Consider the following 24,122-nt stretch of genomic DNA (forward strand, 5'->3'; position numbering starts at 1 on the left):
AAATGCCTTTTTTGGGGGGATAAACTGAAAGGATTTTAAGTCAGTGGTTTCGCATGCAAACGCTTTGGTGCCTCGGCAGCTGAGAACACTTCGTGCGGCTCAAGTGCTTGGAGATGCCTTCACACAACGAGGTTTTTGTACCTTCCACTCTTCTTCATGTTTGGATCCCAGGGAACGGACAGGAGAGGTGGGACCTCTTGAAATCGATGTTCACCCTCTTGGCTTTTGTTATAGACATTTTGAGTAGGTTGGCAGTGACAATCTATTCTTCCCCCCAAAAAAACACTACTGTTTTTGCATTTTTTAAAAAAAGATTAAGAGTCAGGTTGGACTCTGGCTCTGTTTTTAAAGTGTTCCTTCAAGGAAAAAAAAATCACACGGTTGCTCTGTAAATAACTTTCACAAGCCTCAACATCTTTTAACCAACTAAACCAGAATTTGAAGGATTCCTGTGGGTCAAATGCTGGTTGTAGGGAGAGGTGACTGCGTTTTGTTTTTTTCGGATACCTCCGTTTCCTTCCCCCGTTGACTGAGTGAGCAGTCACAGAAGACAAGGAAAACCTTGGCCAAAGATAATGTCGTGCCAACCAAAGCCCCCCCGTCAGTTGACCTAGTTTGTCATGTGGCTTGGATAATCTTCTAGAAAGACTTCTGAGTCAGAATCTGCTGATTTTGAGGTTCCTGGCTGACCAGGATTGCAAGATGGTTTAACGTAACAGAGCGGTGTTTTATCCTTTTGTTTGGAGTAGAGTGTCTCGGTTGCATTTCATTCACCTTTGCTTCCATTTGAGTCGTCCCTCCTCTCGTCTCTGCACACCTTTTTGCAGTACACAATCACATGCATCGTTGGATAACGGAAGCAGTGAGTGGGGCCCAAATGTGAAGATAGGCTGGGGTGCTCCTTTGCAGTGAGCAGATGCTGGCCCTTTGACAGGGCAGCCTCCCCCCCCCCCCATGGCTGTCCAGACGGCACCAGAAACATCATGGGATGGTTAGCACCACCGGCTGCAATGTGGGTGTGAAGGAGGCCAGTCAGTGGTTGGGTGTGCTGGAGCAGTTGTGGGATTGCTTTGGTGTAGTGGTTAAGAGCGGTGGACTCTAATCTGGAGAACCAGGTTGGTTATCCCACTCCACGTGAAACCTGCTTGGTGACCTTGGGCTAGTCACAGTTCTCTCTGAACGCTCAGCCCCACCTACCTCACAAGGTGCCTGTTGTGGGAAGGGAAGGTGATTGTAAGCTGGTTTGATTCTTCCTGAAGTGGTAGAGAAAATTGGGGTATAAAAACCAACTCTTCTTCTTCTGAAACTACATTGCTGGTGCTGGTGGAAAGTGCTGTTAAGCCGCAGCTGACTTATGACGACCCCAGTGGGTTTTCTAGCCAGCTGCTTCCTTGGTGCCTGTGAAAGGCCGCTGCACGTGCTCTGTGTATCCACCTGAACCCCCTCCCAGCCCAGTAGGACACCCGCTGTCTCCGACCCCCAGGAAATGCAGGCCTGGCCTGTTGGCTCATTCCCAGGGCCCGGTCAGGTATTCTGAGGGAGCGCAGCCTGGCAGTTTCTTCTTACAAGGCCCTGGCAGAATGCTCTGGGCTGTGAGCGGAAGGCGAGAGATGGTGTTTTATGGCCCTAGAACAGGACTACCCAATGTGGTGCCCGTGGGCTCCGTGGTCCCTGAAAACCAAATGTTTTCAGAAGGTGGGTGGGGTCTCTTGCCCACCATGGACTTCAATTGGCCACTGGAAACCTGATAGGGTAGATAAAAATGACATAACTTCAGTGGCATGGTGTAGTGGTTAAGAGCGGTGGTTTGGAGCGGTGGACTCTGATCTGGAGAACCGGGTTTGATTCCCCACTCCTCCTCCACATGAGCGGCGAAGGCTAATCTGGTGAACTGGATTTGTTTCCCCACTCCTACACATGGGTGACCTTGGGCTTAGTCACAGCTCTCTCAGGCCCACCTACCTCACAGGGTGTCTGTTGTGGGGAGGGGAAGGGAAGGTGACTGTAAGCCGGTTGGATTCTTCCTTAAGTGGGAGAGAAAGTCGGCACATAAAGACCCACTCTTCTCCTCCTTCTTGATGTTGGTTTTATTCTCTCTTTCTCTCAAGAAGAAGAAGAGTTGGTTTTTATGTGCTGACTTTCTCTCCCACTTAAGGAAGAATCCAACCAGCTTACAGTCACCTTCCCTTCCCCTCCCCACAACAGACACCCTGTGAGGTGGGTGGGGCTAAGAGAGCTGTGACTAGCCCAAGGTCACCCAGCTGGCTTCATGTGTAGGAGTGAGGAAACAAATCCATTTCACCAGATTAGCCTCCACTGCTCATATGGAGGAGTGGGGAATCGAACCCGGTTCTCCAGATCAGAGTCCACCACTCCAAGCCACCGCTCTTAACCACTACACCACTCTGGCTGAGTGTTTTTAAAATTGCCCCTGTTCTCCCCAGCACTTGGACTTCTACTGCTTGTGCATCTGGTTCCACCTCCCCTGACAGCCGTTTTGTGGCTGTGCCCACCACCCTGGGTCAAGATTTCAAAGGTGCCCACAGGCTCAAAAAGGTTGGGGACTCCTGCCCTAGTTGGCCGTCTAATGGCCGAAAGAAAGCATCACAGCCTTTACTCACCAGGTGAAGGCACAGCCTCTGGTTTTTACCATGCCTGTCCCATAGATATTCGGTGGGGGGGGGGGCGAGGAAAAGTAAATAGTGTAGGTGGGAGCTGAAGGTGCAGAGCAGGTGGGTTAAGGGTGGATATCAAGCAAGTGTTGGTGACGGTTGCCCTCTTCCAACATTCACGGTGTTTATGGTGCCTTCTGCCTCTGGTTGAAGCAGACACACTTTTCTCTGCCGTTTTGAACCTGATGACTGGAAGAGCTTCACGTACCTGTACAACAGCCCTTCTCCCTATTCCTATGCCAGGTCCACATCTTCCAGCAAAACATTCCCCCCAAGTTGCTTGGTGTTAGCGTCTGCTGCATTTCCCCCACACAATCTTTGCTACTCCTTCGATGGTCCTTAAACAAGTATTCAGCAGAAGATAATTTGAAGCATATTTATTCACTTCATTTATACCCTGCCTTTCCCCCCTAATGGGAACCTATAAAAGCCGTTTGCGTCGTTTCCCTCTCCTGCATAAGCAATAGCCAGTCTGATGAGGTGAATACAAGAGAGCCCACAAAAGAAGTGGTGTAATTAAAGAATGTGTACATTAGCAAAACAAAGGGTACCAAGAAGAGAACACAGAGGATGTAGTGAGGAAGGACAGGGTAAAAAGTTAGTCCATGGAGAAGTTTGTAAGTACAGAAGCAGCAGCCGCTGAATAGAGAAAAGGAAAGGAAGATTGGTAGAGAAAGAAAATACAGGCACAACTTGGTCACAACATGCAAGATAAATCCAGCAGGGAGACAAGCTCCAGGCAAGTATATGAAGTGAAGTAAGAAATGGGAAGTCCAGTAAATAAAAGACTGCAGTAATTGATAAGGGATGAAATGAGAATCTGCTTTTGCAGTTTCTGTCTTGCAGAAACAGGCATTTTAGCAGTGTTGAGAACATGAAAACAATAGAGCTGGGATTGGAATAAAGCATCTCTGCAAGAGAAGGCTAAAGAGTTTTTCTGCTTGGAGCTATTTTCTTGCTCAAGATACATGCACACAAAGCTGCCTTGTATTGAATCAGGCCCTTGGTCCTTCAAGATCAGTATTGCCTACTCTGACTGGCAGCAGCACTCAACAGGGTCTCAGGCAGGGGTCTTTCACATCACTTACAGCCTGGTCCTTTTAACTGGAGATGCCAGGGATTGAACCTGGGACCTTCTACAAGCAAAGCGGAGGCTCTACCACTGAGCCACAACGCCCGATAAAAATGAGGACAAGTGCACACATGAACACACCGATGAATCTGCCTTATACTGAATCAGACCCTTGGTCCATCAGTGCTGCCTACTCCGACTGGCAGGGGGTCTCAGGCAGAGTTCTTTCCCACCTCCCACAACCTGATCCTTACAGACCTTCAGGAAGAGACAGACAGGCCTCCCTGCTGGGGTATAAGAACACAGGAAAGGCCCTGCTGGATCAGACCCAGGCTCATTAAGTCCAGCAGTCTGTTCACATAGTGGCCAACCAGGTGCCTCTAGGAAGCCCACAAACAAGACAACTGCAGCAGCATTCTCCTGCCTGTGTTCCACGGCACCTAATGTAATAGGCATGCTCACCTGATCCTGGAGAGAATACACATGCATCATGAGTAGTATCCATTTTGACTAGTAGCCGTGAACACGTCCACTCCCCTGTTAAAGCCTTCCAAGTTGCCAGCCATCACCACATCCTGGGGCAGGGAGTTCCACAATTTAACTATGTGTTGTGTGAAGAATAGAATAGAGCTGCCACACGGGTTTGTAAGGGAGAGACTGGTCCTCGAGTGTAGTGATCCCAGGGCAGGGAGATCTGTGAAGGGATGAACTGGTGCCTTGGACTGAATGGGCAGTTTGGCAGTGAAGGTAAAACCTACAAAACCAGTTTACTGCATACAAAATGGAGGGCCCTAGTAAGGGATTGTACTGCTGTGTATGGCACCAATGGAAGAGTCGGTCTTCAAGGGCAGCCCCAGCAACAATGATGGGAAGTAGATTCAGGACAGACCAGTGAAAGCACTTCTTCATTATCCTGAAACATGGAATTTGCTACTGCAAAATGTGGCGCATGATTGAGTGGGCTTTAAAAGGGGCCTAAAGAAATTCATATACAGCAGGGGGTTGGACTAGAAGACCCTGGAGGTCCCTTCCAACTCTATGATTGGTTGGGAGACCACCAAGGAAGTCCAGTGTTGCTATGCAGAGGCAGGGTAGATCATTGGGTGGGAGACCACCAAGGAAGTCCAGGGTCGCTATGCAGAGGCAGGCAGTGGCAAACCACCTCTGAACATCTCTCGCCTTGAAAACCCCACAAGGGGTCCCCATAAGTTGGTTCTACCTTGACAGCATTTAATTATTATTGACAAATTCACGGAGGTGAGGTCGAACAATGACTATTAGCCTTCATAGGTAAATAGAACCTCCAGGAGCAGTATACCTCTGAATACTAATTACTGGGGGGCTAACAGCTGTTGTGGGCTTTCCAGAAACCTCTGGCTGGCCACAATTGGGATGCTGGATTAGGTGGACCCATCTTGGAAGGATTCAGCCAGGCTCTTTTTATGTTCTTGATTGATATGACCAAAGAAGAAATAAGGTGAGTGGCATATGCAGAGTAACATGTGCATGTGTAAGCCAACTGCTTTGGGAGTCTTTCCAAGTTAGTAGGTTTCTTCCAACCCTGGGGCTGATGTTCTCTGTCAGTTGATCTCACCACAAGACAGCACCACAGGCTCCTGCATCATGCGATGACTGGAGTGATTGATCGTGAACATGTCTCCTGTGATGTCGGGTCAGATTTTGCATGGGGTGCCTGGAGGAAGCAAAAGCCTTTTTAGCGGGCATCTCTCCCTTCCAGCGTGGCGTAGTGGTTGGGAGCGGTGGACTCTAATCTGGAGAACCGGGTTTGATTCCCCCACTCCTCCACATGAAGCCTGCTGGGTGACCTTGGGCTAGTCACTTTCCTCCAAACTCTCTCAGCCTCTCCTACTTCACAAGGTGTCTGTTGTGGGGAGAGGAATGAGATTGTAAGCCGGTTAGAGTTTCCTTAAAAGGTAGAGAAAACCAGCATATAAAAACCAACTCTTCTTTCTCCTCCTCCTCACAGCCAAACCTGCAAGTGGTGCACTCATTAACCCGCTTAAGGTGTGCACTGGGCCAGTTTGCCCCAGGAACAAACGCTGCGGTGAATGCGCCACAAAGGGCTTTTCTCATTGTAGGATTGGAGCGTCTAGGGGAACTGGCCAAGAGGGGGCAGCAGCACAACATCCAAAGAGGACCAGAAAAAGGATAATTTTGGCAGGGCTGGAAACGGGATTCTGTTCTGTGGGGCAGATTCCTGCAGGGCGGCCAGGAAGCCGGATGCAGCAAAAGCTGTTGGAAATTAGCTAGATAGATTAGGATATGTCCTTTCCTATCCAAAGTGTATTTCCACAATAAATGTATTTAGTTTGATTAGAGCAAACGACTGCTGCTTCTTTATTTTTCACACATGCACGCATGAGTCAGCTCCCGCTGTTTGCTAAACTTAAGCTTAATGCACACTGCTAAGTATTAGGAATATGAGACTACGCACATCCCAACAAAAGCAACCAGGAATTGCGGCCCTTGCAGCTTCCACGCCTTGTGTCTGACGAAAGGGTGGCCAGGTCTCTCTTCCCCACCGGTGGGAGGTTTTTGGGGCGAAGCTTGAGGAGGGTGGGGATTGGGGAGGGACTTCAATGCCATAGAGTCCAGTTGCCAGAACAGCCATCTTCTCCAGGGGAACTGATCTCTATCAGCTGGAGATCAGTTGTAATAGCAGGAGATCTCCAGCTAGTACCTGGAGGTTGGCAACCCTACAAAGGGAGTGTTGACTCTTGAAAGCTTATACCCTGACAATCTTGTTGATCTCTAAGATGCTGCTGGACTCAAAGAAGAAGAGTTGGTTTTTATCTGCTGACTTTCTCTACCACTTAAGGGAGACTCAAACCTGCTTGCAATCACCTTCCCTTCCCCACAACAGACACCCTGTGAGGCTGAGAGAGTGTGACTGGCCCAAGGTCATCCAACTGGCTTCATGTGTAAGAGTGGGGAAACCAACCCAGTTCACCAGATTAGCCTCTGCCACTCATGAGGAGGAATGGGGAATCGAACCCGGTTCTCCAGATCAGAGTCCACAGCTCCTAACCACTGCTCTTAACCACTGCACCATGTTGGCTCTTGAATCCAGCTGTTCTTCTGCAGACTAACATGGCTACCTTCTGAAACTATCTCCATGGACTTCTCTGCCACAACAAACCTGTTTGTTTTTAAATCAGATTTTTAACCTGCCTTTTCCCAACCAAGGTCAGCCTCAGGGCTGCTTACATCTGAACACAATAACCGCTCGATTAAAATACAAATTACACATATCATAGCAATCAAAATCCCTTTAAATCCTGTAGTGAAACCTCATAATGTAACAAATGAAGACCCAGAGATCTAATGGCGCCATTAATATTGGTACTGGTACGTTGCAGCCAGTCTTTATGGAGTCATTGGATTCTTCCTGGTCTGCTCTGCTGGGTGGGTAAGGGCTCATTAGGGCTGGTCATTCCGGTTTGGGAAATCCCTGCAGATTTGGGGGGTGGGCCCTGGAGGGGGTGGGGTTTCGGGAGGATCTCGAGAAACTGATCTCTGTAGTCAGAGGATCAGTTGTAACTCCGGGGGATCTCCAGGCCCCACCTGGAGGATGGAAACCCTATCCCCAGACTACAGAGATCAGTTTCCCTGGAGGAAATGGCAGTTTTGGAGGGCAGAATCTATTGCTTCATATCCCCACTGGGTTCCTTACCTTCCGAAACTCTGTCCTCCTTAGGCACTGCCCCTAAATCTCCAGGTATTTCCCAAGCTAGAGTTGGCAACCCCACCCTCAGACCTGGAATTCTCTATCAGAGCATCTCAGTTCCAAGTCTGATGCTCTTGCAGGTCTTTGAAAACAACTCCCCTCCCCCCAGATTCAGAGAACCTTTAAAGCAGCTTTTGCAAAAATAAAACATTTGGTGGAGGGGTGGGTATAAAAGGCTGCAAAATTTGCACGCACACACAAAAAGAGATCCTGGTGCACATTCTTAACAAAGGCGTTTTTGGACACCACGCTGCTTCCATGGGATTCTGCATACAATTGTCTGCACGAAACCAACACTGACTTCACTGTTATTTCGTACAGAACATTGGTTCTAGCCCAGGGCATTGCAAATTGGAAGGTGGATTTGCCCCAACCTCCAGTGTGGTCTAGTGGTTGAGCAGTGCTTAGGAGCCACAGACTCTGATCTGGAGAACTGGGTTTGATTCCCCACTCCTCCACATGAGCGGCAGAGGCTAATCTTGTGAACTGTATTTGCTTCCCCACTCTTACACATGAAGCCAGCTGGCTGACCTTGGGCTGGTCACAGCTCTCTTCGAGCTCTCTCAGCCCCACCTACCTCACAGGGTGCCTGTTGTGGGGAGGGGAAGGTGATTGTAAGCCGGTCTGATTATTCTTCCTTAAGTGGCAGAGAAAGTTGGCATTTAAAAAACATCTTTTCTGAGTCATGGTACAAGCAGCAGAAGCTCCTGAAAGGAGGTGTAGATGCTACTTCCTGTACCTGGGAGGGCCCGTCCTCCTCCTCCTCAGCGGAAGCTGCAAAGGCTAGCCAGATTCTACCTGCCACACCTTCTGATTTGCTCTGGCCTGGGGGGCTAGTAGTTATGCACCAAGTTTACATGGTCAGGTATAAAAATGTCTCCTTTCTAATCACTGGAGTATTGTGGCCTCTCTATGTGCCAATGTCTGCTTTCTGCGTGTCCAAGAAGTTCCTTAACCACTTTGAGGGGGCTCTGTTTTAGCCTCCTCCTTTCCAGGACTGAACTGAATATGTGTCTCCCTTTTAGGGTTTTCTCAGTAAATGATTATTGCCCACTTTCTTGGTAACTTTCTTGGCATCTCCCGCCCTTTTCCGAGTTCAGTCCCCTGTTTTCAGCAAAAGGCATACAAAGGCCCTCTCTGTAGTTCTTCTCAGCCTCAGGGGGTCTTGGATGTTTTCTCCAGGGGGGCTGGGAGAAATACAATGTCCTGCCCCTTTAACAGAAGCATCAGGCGAAGAAATGGGCAGGTGAAGCTTTTCTGGGTAAGTCACCGGGTTGACTCAGCCAGCGTGGTGTAGTGGTTTGGAGCCGCCCGTGGACTCTAATCGGGAGAACCGGGCTTGATTCCCTGCTCTTCCACATGAGCGGTGGAGGCTAATCTGGTGAACTAGGCTGGTTTCCCCACTCCTCCACATGAAGCCAGCTGGGTGACCCTGGGCCAGTCACAGTACTATTAAGAGGCTGTTCAGTGCTTAGAGTTTGATCGTATGGAAGAGAGCCAGAACTTTCCGTACTGCATTTTGTTTACTGTCTGGAAATGGAAATTTACTGCTTGAAAATGCATTGATTGTCTTCAACTCTACCAGCGTGGTATAGTGGTTAAGAGTGGTGGACTTTAATCTGGAAAACCGGGTTGGTTTCCCCACTCCTCCACATGAAGCCAGCTGGTTGACCTTGGGCTAGTCACAGCTCTCTCAGCCCCATCTACCTCACAGGGTGACTGTTGTGGGGAGGGGAAGGGAAGGTGATTGTAAGCCAGTTTGAGTCTCCCTTAAGTGGTAGAGAAAGCCGGCATAGAAAAACCAACTGTTCATCATCATCATCATCTTCTACTTAAGATACTTGTCGAAATAGGACAATATACCGAGTGCCTTTTTGCCTGTCCTTTTGTGATGGAGCGTTTAGCCCATGTTAATTATTGCTCATGACTGCTTCTTCAAGAAGGGACTCCTTTTGAACATATGTCTAGGACATGCGAGTTTAATTCTGTCTCAATAATAATTTCCCCTGTTTTGCAATCCTGTCTCAAGCGCTGTCTTTAAATCCCTTCTCCCAAGCATTTAAGTTAGTACCCCGATGAATTCCGTAAGTTAATTTACGCACTGTTTGATGACATCTGGGACACCCTCCATCTCTGTATGCATCAGACCCATTTGGACCGGTGTGTAAGGAATCATTTTTCACGCATGCAAAAAAATACATAAAGTGATTTTAAAGCAACCTCTGCTTTTTGCAAAAAAAAAACCCAGGTTGACTGGTGAGTAGAAAACCGCTCTCGCCCTCTTCCTTTAAAATCGGAGGCATCCTCACGTGCAGCCAAGAGGCTCGGAGGCGTTTCTAGCACCGTACTGACAAGCGGCGTTTGGGAGCCGCGCGTGCAAGTTTTCCTGCGGGCTTGGCGGGGAGGGGTGGGGGGCTCTTTGGGTCTAATCGAGGGGCGCAACCAGCAGTGCCCACTAGATGGCGGCAGAGGCCCGTCCACGGCGCGCCCCTCCAAGGCGAGCAGCGGCGTCGGGGTTAAATGCGCTTTCTTCGCCTTCCAGATGTGCACCGTCATCAGTTTTGAAACAGCTACTGGGGGGAAACGGCGATCCGGCTTCTCCTGGCTTGCAGCTGTGTCAATTGTGTGTGTGCATTGGGACTTCCTGCTTGAGAGAGGAGGGAGGGAGGGAGCGGAGGGGCCGGGTAGGTGGGAGTATTTGCATGGCTGCAGCGGCTGGTCTCTCGGTGTAGCAAGCAGCGCCTAGGGTTGCCAGCTCCAGTTGGGGAAATTCCGGGAGATTTGGGGGTGGAGCCTGGGGAGTGTGGGGTTTGGGGAGTGGAGGGATCTCAGCAGGGTATAATGCCACAGAGTCCACCTTCCGGCTATTTTCTTTAGGGCACTGGTTCCCAACCAGGGGTCCATGGACCCCCAGGGGTCCGCGAGAACTAAATTAAGGTCCGCGAAACAAAGTTATAAACCCATAATAAATTAATATGTTCAATTAAAAGTTCTCTATTATAAAAATATATATTCAAATATTATTCTAAGTTTAATGTTTAACTAACAGTTATGATTAAAGTTTATTTTCAAATGCTCGGAATTTTTATTTTGAACCTTGGGGTCCCTGCACCGAACAAAAAAGTTCTAGTGGTCCCTGGTCAAAAAAAGGTTAGGAACCACTGCTTTAGGGGGTAATTCTGGGAAAAGGCAGAGAAAATTGGCATCTAAAAACCAACTTCTCCTTTTTCTTCTTCTAAAGAGACTGCAGCCAAGAAATCAGAAGGAGACTGAGACTGGGAAGGGCAGCCATGAAGGAGCTAGAAAAGATTCTGAAGTGTAAGGATGTGTCACTCACTGGCCACCAAGATCAAGTTAATGCATGCCATTGTACTCCCTATTACAATGTATGGGTGTGAAAGCTGGACAATGAAGAAAGCTGACAGGAAGAAAATAGACTCCATTGAAATGTGGTGTTGGAGGAGAGTGTTACGGAGTCCGTGGACTGCCAAAAACACCCCAGATCAGTGGGTTCTAGATCAAATAAGCCTAAACTGACCCTAGAAGCTAAAATGACTCAACTGAGGCTGTCGTATTTTGGTCACGTCATGAGACGACAAGAGTCACTGGAAAAGACCGTCATGCTAGGAAAGGTTGAGGGCAGCAGGAAAAGAGGACGACCCAACAAGAGATGGACGGACTCAATAAAGGAAGCCACAGCCCTCAGTTTGCAAGATCTGAGCAAGGCTGTCAGACAGGACATTTTGGAGGACTTTGATTCATAGGGTCGCCATGAGTCGGAAGCGGCTTGACCGCACTTAACACACACAAAGAGCTGTTTGTCAGAAGACCTGGGATTGTATCTGTGGTACATATACATTGCTGTGCTCACTGCAATGTCCCGATTTTTCTATATTAAAATGAAGGGAAATGAAACATACAATAGTCAAAAGCCATCTGGCATCTTTTATGTGTCTGGGGCTGTCTAATGTGGTACAGTAGAGTTTTGGAGACCCAGGTTCAAATCCTTGCTTTTTGTAAACATGCAGTGACCTTGGGCAAGTGAGTCTCTCTCAACCTAACCTACCCTGCTGGGCTGGTGTTAGTATAAAATGGAAGCGGAGATAGGACACCTTCTGAGTGGGGTATAAGGGCTCAGAGATCTCCATTCCTACATATATCTGACAAAGGGAACTTTGACTTTCTGCAGCTCATATCCTGAAATTCTTGTTGGTCTCTAAGGTGCTCCTGGACTCAAATCTTGCTCTTCTACTGCAGACAAACCTGGGAAATTACAGACCAGTGGATCCCTCATGACAATCAGCAAGAGGGCCATTGCTAAAGAAGTAGCATCGTTTAATATTAATAAGCAAGGCCTTTTAAAACCCTGGCACTGAGGGCACGCTTAGCTTCATTAGCTTAGACATTTCTTTCATTTCGTTTTCTTCCTGGATACCCTGCCTTTCTCCCCACTGGGGCCCCAAAGTGGTTCACACAGGAGACTTTCTGTGTACACCTGAAAATGATGCTTGTGTCTTGAATCAACTGAGTGCCGGCAGCTTATCCCAGAGGACTCCCCGCCCTTTAATATCAAGAGGATCTAAGGGCCAAGTTTGAAGCGGGCACACTCAGGAACTTTCTGCTGCATTCGATAGACTCGGATGTTAGAGTCAAATGCAAGCCTTTGCCAGGTGGCCTCATCTTTGTTTGAGGAGTCACATGTGCAGTCTTTTGGAGGAAGGACTACACTGCTAGGCTGGTGCTGTGGATTCTGTCCTCCCCCCCCCCCCCGGACAGGGGCATTGCATGCAATCATGAAAACTAGAAATCTAGGCAGCAACAGTTGCAGCAGAGCAATAAGGGGAGGTATTTTCAGATGTAGAGCCAGCTTGGTGTAGCGGTTAAGAGCGGTGCTTTGGAGCGGTGGACTTTGATCTGGAGAACCAGGTTCGATTCCCCACTCCTCCACATGAGTGGCAGAGGCTAATCTGGTGAACTGGATTTACTTCCCCACTCCTACACATGAAGCTGGCTGACCTTGGGCTAGTCACAGCTCTCTTAGAGCTCTCTCAGCTCCTCCTACCTCACAGAGGGTGTCTGTTGTGGGGAGGGGAAGGTGATTGTAAGCCCGTTTGATTCTTCCCTAAGTGCTAAAGAAAGTTGGCATTTAGAAACCAACTCTTCTCTTCTTCCTGGGGAGGGTTTTCCAACTGCAGGGGAAACTCTGCCCCCCCCTCCAACCCTGTGCTCCCCTTCTTCCAGATGTCCCTGGCATCAACCGCCTCTTCCAGGGTTTGCTAGGCATTGACTTTTAAAACACATTTTTTCCCCTGGCTTCTCTTTATCTCTTTCAATATTTACTTGGAATTTTAAAAGCTTTATTTTTCCCATTAACTTGAAATAGTGCTCAGGGAGGGGGGGAAATGGCTTAGTGATTGACACCAGAGCCAGCCAACCAACCCTGTGTACAGGCACACACCTTGTTTTATTGCACATTTTATTGCGCTTCGCAGATATTGCATTTTTGAGCAAGTCTATCGGTGCCATTTTCCCAATGTGCTCACTTTGTGTCACATTTTGGTAATTCTTGCAATATTTTAAACTTTTTCATTATTATGACAACACTTTGGGTTTTTAGACATAATGCTATTTCACCCCGAATAGACTTTCCCGCAGGCTTGCCCCTCCATTTCCCACCTGTAAAACAGCAGCCATAGCGACTCAACTCTCAGGGCTCCACAGAAAGCAGGTGTGCTTGGAGTAAGGTTGCCAACCTCCAGGTGTGGCCTGGAGTCTTCCTGGAATTACAGCTGATCTCCAGACTACAGAAGTCAGTTCCCCTGGATAAAAGGAATTCTTTGGAGGGTGGTATTATACCCAGCTGAGGTCCCTCCCCTCTCCAAACACCCCTCCCCAGGCTTCCCCCCAAAATCTTCAACAATTTCTCAACCAAGAGTTGGCAACCCTAGTTGTTGGAGCACTGGTGGGTCCTCTGAACAGTGACCACCAAAATGCTGCCGAGGAGGAGGAGGAGGAGGAGGAAGAGTTGGTTTCTGTATGCCAACTTTCTCTACCACTTAAGGAAGAATCAAACCAGCTTACTATCACCTTCCCCTCCCCACAACAGACACCTGTGAGGCAAGTGGGGCTGAGAGAGCTCTAAGAGAGCTGTGACTAGCCCAAGGTCACCCAGCTGGCTTCATGTGTAGGAGTGGGGAAACCAACCCGGTTTGCCAGATTAGCCTCCCCGCTCATGTGGAGGAGCGGGGAATCGAACCCGGTTCTCCAGATCAGACTCTGCCGCTCCAAACCACCGCTCTTAACCACTACACCATGCTGAAGCCCTGCAGAGAGCTGACGAGTCAGCCTGTACTGGGGTGGAGAAGCTGATGGAAGCCCTCACCCGCTCTTGCTGGAAAAGGTTGTTTGTCTTTCAAGGAATGCCTTTTAAAATGTGGTTTCCTTCTCAGAAGAGATGCCAGCAGACTCCAGAGAGGCCAGAGTGAGATATCTGGCCCCGGGCATGTGGATTGCTTGGATCACAGCCCTGGCCTGCTGCCATGCATGCTCTGGGGGGTGGGGGTGCCCCTGTCTAGGTGGAGTCTGTTACCCCAAAATGCCTAGTTGCCAAGGAGGTCCTGCCAGCTTCTTCTGCCAGGCCTTGGTGGACATCACATTCGGCTCAGAACCGGCCCTGGAGTGGTGTTCCATCAGAACTGTACCCAAATCCAGCAATCCTGCCTGCTTTACTGCAAAAAACAGGTCTTTCCTGAAGTTCTAACCAGGGCTGGGAAAACAATATTTCAGATTTTTAGGAGTCAACGTCGCACAGGAATAGACAAATATTTCAGATTCCTAGACGCCAGAATCAAATTTTGAGGCGCCTGGGGATTTCTCCAGCTCTGCTTTAAGCTCTAAGCGGTATTGATTTGTGTTGGGCTACAAGCGGAGTTTTATCCCCAGCTCCTTAGAAACATAAATGCAAAATTGTATGCATTTCATGAGAGGGAAAACTTCCCGCAATATCACACTGCACTTGAAAGCTCGCCGGGCATGGTGGTTATGGTGTTGCTTCGAACTACACAACCCCTGGTTTGAGTCCCTGCTAGGGCTGCTGAGCTCAGCCTAGGGTTGCCAACTCCTGGTTGGGAAATTCCTGGAGATTTGGGGGTGGATCCTGAGGAGGGCGGAGTATGGGAAGGGGCAGGACCTCAGCAGGGATGGGACACCACACGGTCCACCCTCCACAGCTTCTGTTTCCTCCTGGGGAACTGATCTCCTTAGTCTGGAGATGCATTGTAATTCTGGGAGATCTCCAGGCCATGCCTGGAGGTTGGCAACCCTAACTCAGCCAGTGGCTGATACTGGCTGTCACAGGGCTGTTATATGTGTGTTGGTGATGGGAAGGGAATGTGTTCACTTCATCCATTTGCTCTGCTCTTAGCTCCTTGGGTGAAGGGTGGCATGTACGTGAGAAACGAAAAGCACATTAAATAATATCACAGGAGTTAAAACGGAAATTCATCCTTCTGTTCAGCAATGATTCCCCAAGTGTATTTTTTTTTGTACTCTTACAAATTTGTACCAGTTCTCCTCTGGAGTAAGCATTCCATACTCCCGGCAGTTTTCACCTGCATCTAGGTGATGGCGGGTTTCTCGCTTAGCCAGGTGAGCTTTTGGAAAGAGGCAGGCGATTTTTGGAATTGTTACGCTTCTTTCCAGAGAGGCCCCGATTCAGGACCCTGATGGGACAGAACCTGGGGCCACACTGGGTGATAGATTTGCAGGTGGCTTGTGTGGACAGCAAGATTCTGTCTGCCTCCCTGCCCACTAGGTGTACCTGCCCCTTCTGAATATCCGTATAGGGCCTGAGGGTTATATGGGGTGCATGAATGCACAATGTTCAGCACAAATCTGATTCTGCAGAATAGTTTAATCAGAGCAGCCAGTTCTGAGGATGGCAGGTACTGTGAAAGAGTTCAGGGTTGAGGAATTTATGGAATTGAGCATCATGATGCAGAAAAGGTGAGTGTTTAATAGTTGGTTTGCTGCATTTGGCAGTGGAGAGCCATCCTGATTGTCTGGCAAATGAGGAATTAGTCTCCTGGCTGACTTTCCCCTCCCTTTATTTTTGAGAGGAGCAGGACTCTGCCTGGGGTTCCTCTAGGGTTGCCAGCTCGGGGTTGGGAAATACCTGGGGATTTCGGGGGCGGAGCCTGAGGAGGGCAGGGCTTGCAGAGGGGAGGGTCTTCAATGCCATAGAGTCCAATTGCCAAAGCGGCCATTTCTTCCAGTTGAACTTATCTCTATAGGCTGGAGATCAGTTGTAATAGCAGGAGATTTCCAGCCACCACCTGGAGGTTGGCAGCCCTAGCTTCCTCTCCCCCCTTTCCATCTATTTATTTACAAGACTTATATCCTGCTTTTCAGCCCAATCACGGCCACCAGGCAGCTAACAATTGAGAACAGACAGTATGGCAGGAGACCTCCCAGAATTCCCCTCCATTGTCCATCAGTGTCTCAAAGGCTTATGGGGAGGATGTGGGGGGGAACAGGATAGAGGTCATAATGACAGGGGTGGCACTCTAGGATCTGGCAAAAGCTCTGTGGTTTGACCGTAGAGCTCAGGTGAGCCCTAGAGTATTGCTCATGACGTCACGACATCGCTTTCATTTTTTCCACTGGAAGTGATGCCACGTGTGGGTGTGATGCAGATGTGCTTGTCCTTGCCCCCAAATCATCTTGGTGTGCCAGGCCATGGTTTGGCATCCCCAAACCACATCATAGAAGGAGCCAAACCATAGCTCAAATCTATCAAGATAGAAATATAATGCACAGAAACATCCATTAAAACATAGGGCAGAAAGGAGGGTTCAGTGAGGGAATGCCAGATGAAACAAGAAAGTCTTCCCCCATAACTTTGGTCGCACGCAACTGAGAAGGACCGCTCTCTGGTTGCCATCGAGAAGGCAGACAGTATGAGCAATCCAATTCATCTGATTCGAAATATTGACGTCCTGCTGTTCTGAAAAGCCGCAGGGCAGCTAACAGGGGCATTTACAAAGATCAACATTTGTCAAAACCGAGATCGCAGCAATTCAGGGCACTAAAATCCAGCCCACACTGGAATCTTGCTAGCTTCCCCCACAGTCAACAGGGCAACATTAAAAAAAATCAATTCAGCAACAAGTTTTTTCACTTATGAAATATTTTTTGGGATCCAGCAGACCCAAACAAGTATAGGCTAGTGTCAAATTTGCCCGTTTTGAGCAAGTTCTTGGAGATGTTGGTGGAGGGGGGGGGGGGCAGGAAGCGCCAGTAGTTTCTCAGGGAAACGTGGTATCTCAACCCCTGTCAGTCTGGCTTTTGCCAGTTAGGGTTGCCAGCTCTCAGCTGGGAAATACCTGGCGATTTTGGGAGCGGAGCCTGGGGAGAGGCCTCTTCAGGGATTATGCATGGACCAATATCCACTCTCTCATCCTTGGGATTTCTTTGGACCAGTAAGCCTCTATGCATAACATTTTAAGAATTTGGATAAAAAACTGTGCACCAAGAGAGCGTCGAACCCAAGACAAATTTGTCGTGAGTAAATGGCCATAGAGTCTACCCTCGGAAGCAGCCATTTTCTCCAGGGGAACTGATTTGGCAATCAGAGGTAAATCTGGGAGATGTCCAGGCCCTACTGGTTGGCAACCCTAACCTCTAGGAAGCTGTGCCACTTGACTCAGGAAGGTTTCTCACAGCTGTGGTTGCCAACCTCCAGGTGGGGCCTGGAGATTTCCCCAGAATTATGACTGATCTCCAGATGACAGAGATCAGCTCCCCTGGATACTATGGCTGCTTCCTAGGGCAGGATCTGTGGTATACTAGGCTATTCCATATACTGTAGGTGAAATCCCTCCCCAAACGCACCCCCTCCTCAGGCACTGCCCCAAACGTCCAGAATTTCTCAGGCTAGAGTTGGCAAACCATATTCACAACATCACTAGCAGCACCTCATAGATTGTACAGTAATTCACCGGGACTTCTGATACTGTTGCTATTGATGAAGGTGTGCTAGGGTTGGGTTGCCAACTGGGTTGGGAAATTCCTGGGGGTTTGGGAATGGAGCCTGGGGAGGGCAGGATTCGGGGAAGGGAGGGACCTCAGCATTGTATAATGCCATAGAGTCCACCTTCCAAAGCAGCTCTTTTCTCCAGGGGAACTGTTAACGGCCCTTTCCTGCTGACTGCTCCTCAGCACAGGACAGCATTCTTCCCCTGAACCTGGAGGCCCCATTCTGCTAAATGGCAAATGGCCGAGGACAGACAAGTCTCTTCCAATGGGAGGCCCAACTTAGGGTTGCCAACCTCCAGCCCGGCAACCCTAAGCATTATACCCTCATTGAGGTCCCTCCCCAAACCCCACCCTCCTCTTCAGGCTCCACCCCCCAAGATCTCCAGGTATTTCCCTACATTGGGAGAAATCAAGAAATAAACCTGTCTGGCCAGTGGACAGCAACAAGGCGCTGGCCTTGATGGACCATCGGTCGGTCGGCTCTACTCTCCGGCAGTTGCGTCCAGCGTCCGCAAGTCCTCCCCAGCTCATCCCCTCCCCTCCAGTTTGGTACCCTGCCCTCGCCCCATTTTCAGGAGGGCCGAGCGGACCCCCCAAACCCCCCCTCCCCAGTTCTTTCCCACAGTCATTAAGGTGCCTTCCTCTCCGGAGCTGGGTCTTTAATGGAAGGGACAGAGCCAGGCCGGGAGGAAATGGCTCCTGAATCTTTAATAAAGAAAACATTGGCGGGGCCATAAACATGGGATGACAGCGGCAGCTGATGCTCTCAGTCTTATTACCTCCTCGCCCCCCCCCCCCTCGCCCCAGCCTCCGTTCTTTACTTAACTCTGCCATAATGGGTTTAATAGCCCGAGAGGGAGCTGAGGTGAAAGTCGTATTAAAAAATGTATTTCCGAATTTAATTGAGGTTCCATCTGTGGGGAGAGATGGAGGAGAGGAGAGGTCATCCCGCAGGAGAGCCGTGAAGAGCTGGCCGGAGAGCTCTCCCTCCACGCGGCTGCCTTCCCTCCGACCTGTGCAGCAAGACTGAGAGGACAAGAAGCCGGAGAGCTCGGGAGGAAGAGGAGCCGGAGGGTGGCTGGAGCCCTCCCCAGGGCTGGCAAGCGCCAGGTGGGGCATCGAGGTCTCATAAGAACATAAGAAAAGCCATGCTGGATCAGACCAAAGTCCATCAAGTGCAGCAGTTTGTTCACACAGTGGCCGACCAGGTGCCTCCCAGAGTCACAACTGATCTGCAGGCCACAAAGATCAGTTCCCCTGGAGAAAATGGCTGCTTTGGAGGGTAGACTTTACGGCATTCGATCCCGCTGAGGTCCCTCCCCAACCCCATCTAGGGTTCCCAGGACCCCCCCAGCCACTGGAGGTGGGCAGAGGTAGGTTTGCCAGATCCAGGTTGGGAAACTCCTGTAGGTTTGGGGATGGAGCCTGGGGAGGGCAGGGACCTCAGTGGGGTACAAGGCCACAGAGTCCACCGTCCAAAGCATCCATTTTCTCCAGGGGACTGATCTTTATAGTCTGCAGATGAACTGTAATTCCAGGGGATCCCCAAGCCCCGCCTGGAGGCTGGCATCCCTACCTTAAACCCTGCCAGCCCTGTGTGTGTGTGTGTGTGTTAAGTGCCATCAAGTTGCTTCTGACGTATGGTGGCCCACTAGGGTTGCCAACCTCCAGGTATTAGCTGGTGATCTCCTGCTATTACAACTGATCTCCAGCCAATAGAGATCAGTTCCCCTGAAGAAAATGGATGCTTTGGCCATTGGACTCTATAGCATTGAAGTCCCTCCCCTCCCCAAACCCTCCCCTCCTCAGGCTCCGCCCCAAAAACATCCCACCCGTGGCGAAGAGGGACCTGGCAACCCTATGACCCACCCTTCCCTGGCTCCACCCTCAAATCTCCAGGAATTTCACAATCCAGAGTTGGCAACCCTAGCCAGAGCTAAAGTTACCTTGGGAAGAAGAAGAGTTGGTTTTTATACCCTGCTTTTCTCTTCCTTTAAGGAGTCTCAAAGCGGCTTACAACCACCTTCCCTTCCCCTCCTCACAACAGACACCTTATGAGGTAGGTGAGGCTGAGAGAGTTCGGAGAGAACAGTGACTAGCCCATGGTCACCCAGCAGGCTTCATTGTATAAGTGTAGGGAAACAAACCTGGTTCGCCAGAATAGAGTCTGCCGCTCATATGGAGGAGTGGGGAATCAAACCCGGTTCTCCAGATTAGAGTCAGCCGCTCTTAACCACTACACCACGCTGGCTGTCTCAGATCACAGCTTTGTGAATCCATTTTCTGGAAGGTAGCTACTCCAACCACTTCTGCCATATGGTTTTCTATCTTTTTAAGCTGTTTTCACAGTGGGCGAAAACGCACGGTCGCTTTAGGCTGCTTTCTTCCCTGTTCCAGCCAGGAATCAGCCAGGATCGAACACACGTGCGTTCGATCCTGGCTGAATCCTGGCTGGAACAGGGAAGAAAGCAGGCTAAAGCGACCGTGCGTTTTCGCCCAGTCTGTTTCTAGCCTGAGGACCGTCATGAATAACGTTTTCGGCCACTGAATGCTGTTTTATGCTGTTTCAAAACCCGGGCTTGTTTTTCTGGCTTGTTTTATTGTTGATGACCCTAACGTTATTGTGTTTCAATGGTTTCCTTTTGACCTTGTGAACAGCAGATCTCAGCCAGCCAGCCAAACACAAATAGGGCTTGATGGGTAACGATAACCAGCCCTTTGAACTGTGCCCAGAGCAGCAGCTAGTGAATGTCTCTTGAAAGCGGCCAGCTGTGGTCTTGACACCTCACTCCAACAAACAGCCTAGCTGCTGCCTTTTAATCCCAGCTGATGCTTCCAAACAGTCTTCAAGGGCAGCCCCGTGCAGAGCACATTTCAGTAGCCCAACTAGGATGTGATCAGCATGGAGTAGTGGTTAAGAGCCGTGGACTCTAATCTGGAGATCCGGGTTTGATTCGCCACTCCTCCACATGAAGCCTGCTGAGTGACCTTGGGCTAGTCACAGTTCTCTCCAAACTCAGCCCCACCTGCCTCACAAGGGGTCTGTTGTGGGGAGAGGAAGGGAAGGAGATTGTAAGCGACTTTGAGACTCCTTAAAGGTTGCAAAAAAGCAGGGTATAAAAACCAACTCTTCTTTTTCTCTTCTTCATGTCTTACTGTAAACTGTAGAGAGCCAGCGTGGTGTAGTGGTTAAGAGTGGTGGACTCTAATCTGGAGAACCGGGTTGGTTTCCCCGCTCCTCCATATGAACCAGCTGAGTAACCTTGGGCCAGCCAGTCACAGTTCTCTTTGAACTCTCTCAGCCCCACCTACCTCATAAGGTGTCTATTGAGGGGAGGGGAAGGGGAGGAGATTGTAAGCTGGTTTGAGACTCCGTAAAGTTAGAGAAAATTGGGGTATAAAAATCAATGCTTCTTCTTTATTAGAACATGAGGAACAGCCACTAAACTCCCCTTCTGATGGAAGAGTCACAGCAAAGGAGGGGCTATGACTCAGTGGTAGAGCAACTGCTTGGCATGCAGAGGGTCCCAGGTTCAATCCCCAGCATCTCCAGTTAAAGGGACCAGGCAAGTAGGTGATGTGGAAAACTTCTGGCTGAGACCCTGGAGAGCTGCTGCCGGTCTGAGTAGACAATACTGACTTTGATGGACCGAGGGTCTGATTCAGTAGATGACAGCTTCATGTGTTCATGTGTACCTCCATATGTAGCCCCGGATTGAAAAGCACTCCTGTATTGAGCACCTACTCCGTAAAGGGTAATGCAACCCCCCCTTTCCAGAATTGCCTGACCCCTCTGTCCTTGATTGGCACCAGTGAACAACAGCATTTCTGTGGGGCGGGGGAGGAGCATGCCAAACTGAGCCCCAGTGGCATGGGAAAGGCTGCAGGTGCTTCTCCACTTGGAACAGGCCGAGGCAATCCCAACTGTGGGTGCAGGGTTGCTTGCCAATGCCTCCCGTGATGCCGCCAAGGCGAGAGGGCCGTTGTGGGACCAAGGAAGGCTGGAGAGCAGAAGGCCATGCAGCAGCAGGGTGGCCAGGTCCCTCTTTGCCACCTGTGGGAGGTTTTTGGGGCGGAGCCTGAGGAGGGCAGGGGTTTGGGGAGGGGAGGGACTTCAATGCCATAGAGTCCAATTGCCAAAGCGGCCATTTTCTCTAGGTGATCTGATCTCTATCGGCTGGAGATCAGTTGGAATAGCAGGAGATCTCCAGTTAGTACCTGGAGGTTGGCAACCTTATGTAGCAGTCAAGGCAAGAAGTGAGTGGAGCAGGGAGGAGGTGTTTCCCTGAGCTCCCTCCTCCCTCTTGGAGGAGCTCTCTGCTGTGATGGATTTACTGCAAAGAACGTATTTCCCCCCCCTTCTGGATTCAATCAATGTATGTAAAATGATGTGATCCCTATGAGAAACGTATCACGGTGAAATATTATCAGCATTAAGATGCTGAAATACCTGTCTTAATTGGCTGAATAATTTATCCATTGATTAAATTCAGTGCCCTTAATCAGTCCTCTTGAAAATCTTGACATGGTTGGCAGTTTCTGCTTGAAATGAGCAGGTGCGACGCACCACCTAGGAAAAGATACTTTTGCTACGACTCAGTGCTCAGTGCGGGCTTCGATAGGTGGAAGATCAATCTAAGCAGGAACTGCCACACGACCTTTTGGGGGATTGTCCCTGGGGCAGTTGCATGCATGGAGCACATCCCAGCATCGAAGGGTGCATGTGGGCCAAAGCTGATTTCCAGGCCACAGAGAACAAATTGCCTGGGGAAAATGACAGCTTCATAAGAACATAAGAAAGGCCCTGCTGGATCAGACCAAGGTCCATCAAGTCCAGCAGTCTGTTGTGGTACATACTTCTCTGGCCTCCCCCCAGCCCTAATGAGCCCCCTCTCCACCACTCCTCCAACGTTATCCACACAACATTCTGTAAGGCCTCATGGATTGCTGTCTTATTATGATCTTCAACACTTGCCACTGTGGTGTAGTGGTTAAGAGCGGTGGTTTGGAGCAGTGGATTCTGATTTCCCACTCCTCCACATGAGCGGCAGAGGCTAATCTGGTGAACTGGATTTGTTTCCCCACTCCTACACACGAAGCCAGCTGGGTGACCTTGAGCAAGTCACAGCTCTCTTAGAGCTCTCTCAACCTCACCTACCTCATAGGGCAGTGTTGGCGAACCTATGGCACGCGTGCCGGAGTGGGCACTCAGAGCCCTCTCTGTGGGCATGCGTGCCGTCGCCCCAGCACAGAGTTTGCCTGAGTTCGTTACTAGAAAGCCAGAGGGATGCAGGGCCGGGCTGCTCCCCCTCTCCACGCGCACCTGAGGGCATCTCTCACATCACCCACCCCTCTGCCCAGCAGCCCAATGGGAGCACTTCCTCCCTCCCCTGTCTGGGGTAAGGTGTGTCAAGGAAATGGGACCCCCCCCCCAAATTCCTTGTTGCTGAAAAATCTTTGGCCCAGGCCAAAGGCCTGGCTGGGGAAATCAAACTGCAAGATATTCCAGGATGCGGCTCAATTAACATTGGTAAAAAATGCAATTGCTTCCCCCATCCACTGGACCACTTGTTGTCATAGTAACAAATGGTCCTGCAATTAACTCTTATCCTGCCTCAGGGAACCCCAGGTGATCTGCTCTGTAAGCTTTTGTCACCTTGGTGTTTTCTGTTGCAAGCTGGATGTCATCAATCTTCGGTCAGTTGGCATCTCCAGAATCTCAGTGAGGTTTGAACTCCCCCCCCCCCAGATCCTGGAAAATAAAAGAGGAACACACACAACTGTGCGTGTGGTGGTCTGGGCACGCTGACAGCATGTCGGATACCATCAATCCATCTGATTCCTGGGGCAGGGATATGCCAAACGGAACTCTTGGAACATTTATTGAATGCTGAACTGATGCGCATTATCTCTTTTGGAATGGGTAACGTTTTTGTAACTTGTTATGCTTTTGCCAAACACTTGAACCTAAGAATCCTACTTTGTAGCCAGAAAAGACACTGCTGGGATGCGGAGGACCAGTTACTCTTCCTCTGCTCAATAAAAGAGGAAGACCCACTTACCCAGCATGTAATTAACCTGTGGAACTCCTTGCCATAGGATGTGGTGATGGCATCTAGCCTAGATGCCTTTAAGAGGGGATTGGACTAATTTCTGGAGGAAAAGTGCATCACGGGTTACTAGACCTGATGGGTATGTGCTACCTCCTTATTATAGATGTGGGCCACTGTGAGATACTGGAGCTGGATTAGATTGTTCAAAAGCATGCCAAATGCAAACTTTTACCTTTCCATAAAAAGTTGTTTGTATCATTGAAAGCTCTGTTATAGTGTTTTTCTTTTAAGACAAAAGATGTTAATGTATGAGTTGTTTTTTCTAAACTAAAACCTCAGTAATCAGGTTAAATTGCTGTGTTGGCACTTGGCAATAAATAAGTGAGTTTTGGGTTGCAGTTTGGGCACTCGGTCTCTAAAAGGTTCGCCATCACTGTTATAGGGTGTCTGTTGTGGGAAGGGGAAGGGAAGGTGATTGTAAGCCAGTTTGATTCTCCCTTAAGTGGTAGAGAAAGTCGGCATATAAAAACCAACTCTTCTTC

The sequence above is a fragment of the Euleptes europaea genome, chromosome 8, assembly GCF_029931775.1.
Source record: "Euleptes europaea isolate rEulEur1 chromosome 8, rEulEur1.hap1, whole genome shotgun sequence".
NCBI classification, from domain to species: Eukaryota; Metazoa; Chordata; class Lepidosauria; order Squamata; family Sphaerodactylidae; genus Euleptes; species Euleptes europaea.